At 49.8% G+C, this 10265-nt stretch overlaps 1 pseudogene; it reads right to left on the minus strand.

The window, feature by feature from the left end:
* Positions 1-1586: 1586 nt before the first annotated feature.
* Positions 1587-2017, minus strand: LOC110299273 (annotated as a pseudogene).
* Between the last annotated feature and the right edge of the window lie 8248 nt (positions 2018-10265).

Consider the following 10265-nt stretch of genomic DNA (forward strand, 5'->3'; position numbering starts at 1 on the left):
AAGAGGTATAAGAACAAGCTGCCACTGTTTTAAGCCCCCAGTCTGTAGTCTGTTGTTACAAAAGCCCTAGGAGAGCAGTGCAGCCCCTCGGCTGCTCACAGACAGATGGAACCCAGCTTCCCTCCAGTCCTGAGTGCCTTTTACAGTGGAGAAATCAGCTCATGGCCCTCTTTGCTCACACTTGTCCCATAGCCATCTCTGCCATCCACGGCCCTTCACACTGATCCCACAAATTCCTCTGGCTTCCTCTCTGCATCAGTTGCTTTTTGTGTCACTGTGACCGGACACCTGACAGAAAAGTTACATCTAGGAAAGATTCAGTTGATTCTGTTTTTGAGAACTCAGGGCATCATAGTCAAGGAAGGCATGGCAGATCAGCTCAGTTCACAATGTGAACCAAAGGAAGGGTAATGCTGGTGAGCCACCTGATTGCTGCTGCTGCTGCCGCCGCCGCCGCCACTGCCACCGCCACCGCCACCGCCACCGCCACCACCACCACCACCGCTGCCGCCTCATTTCTCTGTGTAGCCTTGGCTGTTCTTGAACTCACTCTGTAGACCAGACTGGCTTCAAACTCAGCAATCTGCCTGCCTCTGCCCCCAAGTTCTGGGATTAAAGGCGTGCACCACCACCACTTGGCCCAATTTCTAGTTTAATTTTTTTTTCCGTTATACTTTGTGTGTGTGCATGGATGATGGAAGCCAGAGGACAACGTTCAGAAGTTGGTTTTCTCCTTTTACCATGTGGGTCCCAGTATCAAACTTAGGTTGTCAGGCTAGGTAGCAAGTGCCTTTACCCTTATTGTCTATTTTTTCCCACCCTTTGTTCTCTCTGGGTCACCTGACCGTGGGATGATGCCATCCACATCCAGGGAGGGTCTCCGGCTACCAGTTTATCCTCTCGGGAAAAACCGCACAGGCACACTCAGAGCTTCGCCTCACAAATCTCCCAGGTGATGACGCTTCCACTTCCTCTTCCTCTTTCTCCTCTTCTGATTACAAGCTTTTCATTGGATGCCTGTCTGTACATCTGTGAACCATTTACATGCCAGAAGACAATGTCAGATCTCCTGGAACTAGCGTTACGAACCACTATGTCAAACCCACATCCTCTGGCAAAGCAGTCAGTGATTTTAACTGCTGAGCCATCGCTCAGGCTCCTCCCAGAGGACTCTTAATCCCACTGTCAATCACTCCCACTGACTCCTTTCAGCTTGCATCATAGGAGGTGACAGTCCAGACCTCCCCTCCATGGCTCTCTTGAAGCTGCACTAGAGAGCACCTCTACCCAGGCCTCTTCTGTCCATGCCCTAAAGCCTGTCTGGGGCAATGATTTCTTCTAGAAATAATAGCCAACTTATTTTTAGATCTTCTGTAGGCCAGGCACAGGGCTTTCTATATGTCATTTATCTCTCACCTCTGGGAAACAGGTGAATTTTATGATTTGGATATGAAGTTTCCCCTCAAATTAGTCAAAGATTGAACTTTATGACGCTTAAAGGCTTGGTTCCCCAGCTGTTGGCACTTCTTTTTTTTTTTCAGAGCAAAGACTTTTTAATGAATATATTTTACAAATACACTGGAGAATCATGCAATGCTGCCTGCATTGGATGCAATCCTGGGCCACAAGTCTGCACTCCTTTGCCACTGGACCTGTGATAGCAGAACCTTTCATCTCTCCTTTATTGTTTACTATGACCCCCGCATTATCTTCAAAGTAAAGAAACACTCCGTCTTTTCTTCAATATGACTTTCGTTGTCGAATCACCACTGCTGGATGTACCTTTTTTCTTAGTTCTGGTTTGCCTTTCTTAACCGTGGCCATCACCATGTCCCCCACACCAGCAGCAGGAAGTCTGTTCAGCCGTCCCTTGATTCCTTTCACAGAGATGATATACAAGTTTTTGGCTCCTGTGTTGTCCGCACAGTTGATCTACAGCTCCGACCGGAAGACCCAGGGAAATCCAGAATTTCACTCCGGAGGACCCACCGCGTCCTCACTTCGACATCTTGAGCATCCAGAAAGAGTCAGAAAGGACCTGTTGGCACTTCTTAACATTAGGAGGTTAGTCCTGGATGAAAAAGATGGGTCCCAGGGGTCGGGCGGGGTTGTGCTTTTTATCTTGTCTGGGATATCAGTTTCCCCTGCCTTTCTCTTCTCCATGAAGTGAGAAGGCTTTAACCACATGTTCTGAATGCCATGATGTTCTGCCTCACCACAGACCCAGGAACAAAAGAGCCAAGGACTAGGAGCCGAAACCTCAGAAACCAGGAGCTGAAATAAATCTTCCCTGTCTTCAGTTGCTGCTACCAAAGAGATAAAAACCGTGAACCACAGCAGCTCCACTCCCACTTTATGGAAAGGGAAATTGAGGCAGACAGGGTGCCAAGAGCTTTCCCTAATTACACTGGGTCAGGACTAGGGCTCCCCACTGGCCCATGATGTTGCCCACTTTGTCTGCAGAGCCCCTGCCTCTCCCAGAACATCTGCTTCTCCAGGCCCTCAGCCGCCACATGTTTCAGGAGAACAAATTACGCTGTAACAGGAGGTGAAATCAAACGCGGGCCAAATAGTTCTCCACGGCAATTTCATGCAAAATAATTCCAAGGCATCCATCTCTCGCTGTGTGGGGTGAGAACACATGCAGACAGAAGGACGGGCTAGCCAGAACCTAATTGGCCCTCACAAATAAATAAACAAAGCACAGACGACACCATGGTCCACAGGCAGCTAGAGCATAAATCACTGCTTTATGGGACCGGTAGCCTGTCAGAGACCAGACCCCCCACCTGGTCTCTGAAAGAGGATGCCAGTGGATGTCCTTGTCATCTGGTCTGGGATGACAGATAGGTAAGCTTGGAGTCCCCTGCCAGGCCCTCACCTCACTGGGCAGCCACCTCATACCCCAAGAGCACAGACTACATTCACACTTGCACACACTCATTCCTTCATTCCTTCTGCAAGTCACATGGAGTAAACACTCAGTAAAACCTTGAAGGACTAAGTTTGCTCACTTCTCCCCTCCTTCCACTGGATCTTGTAAGAATAGCTCCCTGCCCCTGTGGTATGACACTCCTGCAAGATGCAAAGCACTTAGCCGGGGCATCCAATCTGCTGAGCTGGGTCCCATGGCAACCCACGGTATATACACAGCAAGGTTTGCGGTTGGACAGCCCTTCCCCTTCTGTGACAGACCTGGCCCCTGGCTCCTACCAAGACTCTTCCAGTGGAGTGTGATTTACAATGCACACAGGTTTGGAAGAGTCAGCTAAACAGCCAATGTCTCCATGTCCCCTGAGTGGTTGAATGTTTCCTGTTCTCTGAGCAGTCTCTCTTTCGTGTTCCTTCTGTGTGCTCATCAGAGGAAATCCCCCGGGCCTGCCAACTAGGTGGAGGTTCGTGGCTCCAAGCCCACCACACCTCTCTTCTAAGTCCTGCATTTGGCAGCAAATTTGATGGGTGACCGATGTGGCTGATCTCATTTTCTACTCCAGTGATCATTGTTGTGGGGTATTCACCAGAGAAGACTGCTGGAACATGAGCTTAAGCCAGCAGAAAGTCTTTATTAGCCAGACAGTGACTACACTGGGTGCTCAGGATTCCAGTGTAGCACTGAGCCTTTCTCAAGGGGTTCTGGGTTGACCTAATTCAGTTAACAAAGAACAGTTAGCCAAAGCAGAACTGCAGAAGTTAAAAAGCAAGGTCAGCACATTTAGAGACTTTCCCAGAACTATGGACTTTGATGGATTGGGCCTTTGTTTTAGTGTTGCCAGGTGGTGCTGTCTGCGTGCTGGGTTTTACAGCCTGAATGGTACTTCCATCATGGAGTCGGTTGTGCTAAGGACTGGAGGCCTATTGCAGATGTGATTGCTTTGAATCCATCCAATCATTTAAAAATTATGTTAAGATACACAAAGGTTACCATTGGTGACATTGGAAATGTTGCCCACCATTATCTGGTTCTAGAACATTTTTATCACTCCCAGAAGGAACCCCCCTGCCTTTTATGCATGTAAAACTCTCCACCTCCCTCTTGCTGGCTCCCAAGAGCTGGGGTCACATGCACGCACCACCAAGCCTAGCTTAGCTTGTTAGGAACATTTTCATTTTAGAGGTACTTTCAAGTTCAGGAATTTCACTTTGGTTCAATTTTCTTTTGCTCTGTTTTTATCTACTCATCGACCCACTCATTCATTCACTCACTCACCCACCCACTCACTCACTCCTTCCTTCCTTCCTTCCTTTGGTTCATTAAGAGACAGGGTCTCACTATAATACCCAGGCTGGCCTCAAACTCATGTCCTTCCTGCCTCACCAGCACTGTCGGTTTGATAAACCTGTACCACCATGCTTGGGTCCCCCCAGCATTTTTGTTTTTGGAGACAGGTCTTACTATATATCCCTGGCTGTCCTGGAACTCACTCTGTAGACCAGGCTGGCTTCAAACACAAAAATCTGCCTGTCTCTGCCTCCCAGCTGCTAGGATTAAATGTGTGCACCACCATACCTGGCTAGCATGTTTTTAAAGGCAGAGTCTTTGTATCCTGGGTTGGTCTTATACTCACCAAGTAGTCAAAGATGACCTTGAACTTTTGATCCTCCCGCCTCTGCCTTCCCAGGACTGTACAGTCCTGTGCCACCACATTCGTTTTATATGGTGCTGAGGATCAAACCTGGGCCTTCATCCATGCTAGCAAAGCACTCTCCCTGTGAGCTACACCTCCAGCCTTCTCCCTAGCTTCTTAATGATCTAACATAGAATGGAACATGGAACCTATCACCATTGAGGGTACAGGCTGTATGTACCGTGCACACACACATGTACACACACACACACACACACACACACACACACACCCCTCTGGTCCTCTTGAGTCAGTTCCAGCGTCTTTGAGGTGAAACCTGGCTTCCTCTGCCAGCAATGCTCGCCTCTTTCTTGGTAGGTGTGAAGGAGCCGATGGCACTGCTAGTTTAGAACCCACTCTTGCTCACCCAGTAAATTCAGGCTGTTGACTGACAGGCTGAGAAGGCTCCTGGGTCAGGAGTAGAGGGTGGCAGGGAGGATGCCGGGAGGCGTGTTGGTTTTGGCCCCTGGGCAGATGTTGACGTTGCTCTCAGGACTGGCGGAGGGTTTGATGGCACACTCTCAGCCCCCCGCTCACACCTCGGGGCCTCTGCATGCACCATTTCTTCTAGCTGGACTCTTCTCCTAAAATGTCTCCAGGCTGTAGCTCCTACTTATCCTTCAAAACCCAAACAATGTCACCTCTGCCATGGGGCTGGCACTGAGCCCCAGTGTTGGCTACAGCAGGCTCTCCATTTAGGAGTACAAAGTGCATCTGGCCTGTGGCCCTGTGGCAGCCCCCTGGCTACGGACTCCCTTGCCTGCACCCCTTCAGCCCCTGCCTCTGCATCAGAGTACCTTCTTCCTCATGTGGTGTATCTCTGATCCTACTACTGTCTTTTTTTTCCCCCAGAGCTGAGGACTGAACCCAGGGCCTTGTGTTTGCTAGGCAAGTGCTCTACCACTGAGCTAAATCCCCAACTCCCCTACTACTGTCTTAATGCTTGAGACAGGAGCCTACAAAGTCCAGCTCAAGAAGGCAAGACAACTCTAGAAGCAGCTTTTTAAAGAGATAATTTACAATCCATGTCAATTTTCCATTTAGAGTTACAGTCAATAGCGTCTTGGTATTTGCGTTTTTATTGGTTTTTAATTACGGTAAATTATCTATCATATAAATTTCAGCATTTTAATCATGTTTTACATTTATTTATTAGTACGTGTAAAATGTATGGGATGAAAGATTTTTATCATGCCAGTTTTAACTATGTTTTAGAATAATTCCTTTGTGTGTGTGTGTGTGTGTGTGTGTGTGTGTGTGTGTGTGTGGTGTATATACACATATATGCACCACAGTGTATTAGGGAACAACTTTCAGAAGTGGGTTCTCCTTTCTACCACATGGGTTCCAGGGATGAAACTCAGGCTTGGTGGCAAGTGCCTGTGTCCACTGAGCCCGCATGTCAGGTGCAGAATTCAAAACCAGTAACTGCATTCATGACAATGTGCAGTAACAGCCCCTCTTAGTCACTGTCCTACTGCTGTGAAGAGACACCATGACCGAGGCAAATCTTATAAAGGAAAGCATTTAACTGGGGGATGGCTTACAGCTTTAGAAGTTAGTCCATCACCATCATGGTGGGGAGCACGGCAGCATGCAGGCAGATATGGTGCTGGGGCAGTAGCTGAGACCAGGCACGGCAGCTGAGAGTAACATAAATTCCAACAGCCCAGCTCAAGGGGTTTCAAAGGGTAAGTGGCCTGGAGACCATATTTGTGACACTTTGGAAAAGAATGTGGCTACTTCTTGCCCTTGTCAAAAAAACCTGAAGAGTTTCGCCCTTAGGATGTCTCCTCAACAATAGAACAGTGACTAAGGCACGGTCTAAGGCTCCAGTTTCGGGCAGACCTGTGTCAGTCCTGGGATTCCGTCAATAGCAGTATGATTCTCCCACCCAGGTCCCACTTGTCTATTTGGAAATGGGGCTGTTTCAGACAGCCAATGGGAAAGGTCAGTGAAGCAGTAGGGATAGGCAGATTCTGAGGGGTTGGAGCCCAGTACACGCCACTATGGTGGCCCTTGATCACCTCTGTGCTGTGTGTCCACGGGCAAGTCCTTGGCCCTCTATAGCCTCAGTCTCTAGCTTTGACGGGACTGTTTGGATGAAATGATCCTATGGCCTAGGAGATTTGCTGTCTGGCACTCACTGGTCTGCCCCATAGTAAGTGTTTCACTATAGCATCAGCCAGGGGCTTATGTTCTTATGTCCTACTTCTGAGAACTTATCTCCTATCAAAGTAGCCATAGCAACTATAGTTAACCATGTGTCCTGGCTACAGGTGACTACTAAACCTGAGAGTTAAGGTGTCCGAGGGGGTTTAAGCCTTGTGGGTCTTAGGCCTGTGGTGAACAGTCATGAGGGACTGACTTTGGACAGGTGGTGGATGCTAACAAACTCAGTCAAGGATCTGGAACTTTATAAGGCAGAACAGGAGTGTACCATTCTCAGAGACTAAAACTAGATCCTCCGAGCATCCCTGTGGAGAGCTAGAAGATCTAGCTGTGCTGAGGAAGAACAGCTGGGGGAGGGGCTTGGCTACTGGGAAATGCTCGAGACCCTCCATGCCAGCAGCCTGAAGAGTCCCACCTGAGTTCCAGCCTGGGCTATAGTGAGAGAGCTTGTCTTGAAAAGAAAATGGGGGTGGGGAGGGGGTAAATAACTCATCAGATGAAGGCACTCGTTGTTAAGTCTGGTGACCATGAGAGACTCACACAGCAGAAGGCGAGAATGAGCTCCCAAAGTTGTTTTCTGACTGCCACAAGCCCAACATACACGCATACCACATTAAAAAGAAAAATTAAAATAGAGAGAAAATCTATGGGAAATTGATTATCAGAGACAACATCAAAAATTATTATAGTCAGGCATCTCATTGTGTTGAATGATCAAGTCATTGGGATGGGAAGTTGAGTTGACGGGGTAGTCGAGGTGAGCCTAGCCTCTCAGTCAGGGGAGCACCGGCCCCACTCCACCACAAGCACCTTCTCTGTGGCCAGTGTGAACCCAGCACTCTGCAACCCTGTGTGCAACATGTGACATGATTTGAGTGAAGTGTCCCTCCTTGTCCCCAGTTAGTGACCCTGTTTGGGGAAGCTCAGGGGTGGCTACGCGGAGGAAGTGCGTCACTCTGGGTAGGAACTGAGAGTGTAAGGACTTTTGTCATTTTAAGTTCATGCTCTCTGCTTCCTGGTGGTTTGAGATGTGAAACCCTGCCCTGCCCCTAGCACCTTTCAGCTTCCAGCTCCAGCTGCCATGCCGGCTCACTCCATGCCTGCCCTCTGCCATGTTTCCTGCTGTGATGGTGATGGACTCTTAGCCCCTCTAGAACTATCTGCTAAAGGAAACCCATCCTTCTGTGAGTTGCTATGCTCACAGTGTTTTATCACAGCAACAGAAAGCAATACAGTGTCCCAGCGTGTTGGGATGTCTGTCGGTGTCACCTGCCTTGGGGGGTGGCTCTGTGGCTTCTACAAATGAACACCTGTCAGGGCCTGCCACTCGGAAAGGTCTCTAGAAGTATTCCAAGCCATCAGAAAGGAGGAGTGGTGATGGCCAAGGGCCAAGACTCCAGCCAGCTATCTGGCTCTTGACTGGTCCCTGCCTCCTCCATCAAAGCGCTAGGATGCTTTGCACTGTGGGCCACTCAGAGGTTTAACTCTATGGATCCAGGTCAGCCTCGCTCCTTTCCCTCAGCGCTCTTAGGTCCTCATCATCACTACCATAGGACAGAACCCCCAAATTCACCAGCTTCCCACCTGTCCTTTAGCCTTTCTCAGATCTGTCCCAGAAAGACTTCCTACTGACCATCCGTGACCCAACGGCTCCTCCCTCTCCTTCTGCCCCTCCTCACTCAAGTCCTGGGAACTTTTGGCTTCTCTTCCTTTCCCCAGGAGACAAATTCAAAAGGCTTCTTCTCCCCACTCTGTATGCTGCTGCCTCTGCTCATCCTAAAATCCAAAAGACACAATCCCATCCTCCATTGTTCCACGTGCAGAAATCCTGTAACGAAAGCTTTACAATGACCATTCCCCCTCCACACACCTATGGAACTACACCTTGGAGATTTGGTCTCTGGGAATTTTATAATTTGGAGTTTTATCCTTGGGATTTTGACATTTAGGATTGCATCGTTGAAGAAGATAGCACCAGCCAGTCTGCTGCCCCTCCCCGAGCTAAGCCTTATGTCCAGCACTCCACTTTCTCCCTCTAGGTCCCTGGGGCCCAACATGCAGCTACTCTCAGTCTCTCTTCTGGATTCCGCCACACTCTTGGATCATCAGCTGGTTCTTCTGCCCAGAATGGCTACTCATGCCACCCATGGCTGCTCTTGCATCTCCTTCCTCCCAGCAGCGCCAGCAGCCAGGCCAGCTGTCTTGTGGGTGTCTTGTCCAGTTTGGCTGGCAGGTGTGGCTGGAAACCTGGGACACCCAGATCCACACCCAACTCTCTTGGCCTTCATGGTCTGTGCCTCCTCACCCTGCATCCCTTGAAGGATGGGGTCTAGCCTCCACACGGAGAGAATTCCTGGCTCCTGAGGGTTTGCTTCTGTCCAGCCACCCCTCAGACTAGGAGGTGGAACTATAGCATGGGGTGGAGTGGGTGTTCTTCTCCAGGGTAGAGGGGCTGGAGCACTTTCTTCTGATTTCCATGCCCCGCAAACCCTCCAAGAGTTGAAGATGGGGTGCAGGAGATGCGTGTTCCAGTCACATGGAGACTCTCAGTCTAGGTTTCCTCTGAACAGTGAGGGGCTGGCCTTCTAGAGTTATCTAAGGGCTTCTGTGGGTTTTGTTCTTTATTTAGAATGTCACCTGAATTGGGAATGCCAGCCCTCCCACTGAGGCCAGATATAGGTTGCTATCCAGGAGCTGGGAAAAGCTGGGATGGTACAAGGAGGAGACTGTTGCCCACAGTTACACACACTGTATTGTGTCCCCAGCCTGCTGCCCAACAGTACCCATGACCTAGGCATACTCCATTGGCTAGCTGGTAGGCAGGGCTCTGTTTTTCCAACAGGAAGACCAGGTCCCAAGGCCTGCCAGATTCATATACCTAGATGAAGCTAAGGTGGAGCCTAAGGCATTTCACAACTTCATGTCCGTGTCCAGGCCTGGTCCTGATGGGGCTAGTCATGGGGTTCCAACCCTCTTGAGTATCATGGGCTGCTCTTAAGGCAGCAGTCTGTTCTGGGCAACTGACTGAGCAGCCGTGACATCCAGATATCTCCCTGACACCCATGCCTGATGCCTGAATCCCACCAATAGAATCCTCACATTTGGTACAGTGTATGATCCAGGCCCTTGTGTCTAGCACAGGCCCATTTCCCACACCTGTGTGTGATCTTTCAAGTCCCTCCCCTAAGTCCCTTAGGGATATGCTTGGTCCTGAAGGAGGAAGCCAGGGGAGGTGGGCTCAGCCCCCTTGTGGGAACCTCTCCCCCTATCTGGGCCACCCTACCAGCGGATGTCCAAGGAGGCAGCGGATCACTGGTGCGAAGGCTACCCATTTCCTCTGGCCTGGAGACAGGCTGAGCCACACAGCACCATTGTTGGCTGCCCTTATCTCGGGAAGTTCTGCCAGCCATATCCGGAAGAGGCAGCTAGGCCCCCACAGCCCTGGCCTCACCTTTCTTTGCCTCTTGG

This window comes from Mus caroli, chromosome 7 (assembly GCF_900094665.2).
Source record: "Mus caroli chromosome 7, CAROLI_EIJ_v1.1, whole genome shotgun sequence".
In the NCBI taxonomy this organism is placed as follows: Eukaryota; Metazoa; Chordata; class Mammalia; order Rodentia; family Muridae; genus Mus; species Mus caroli.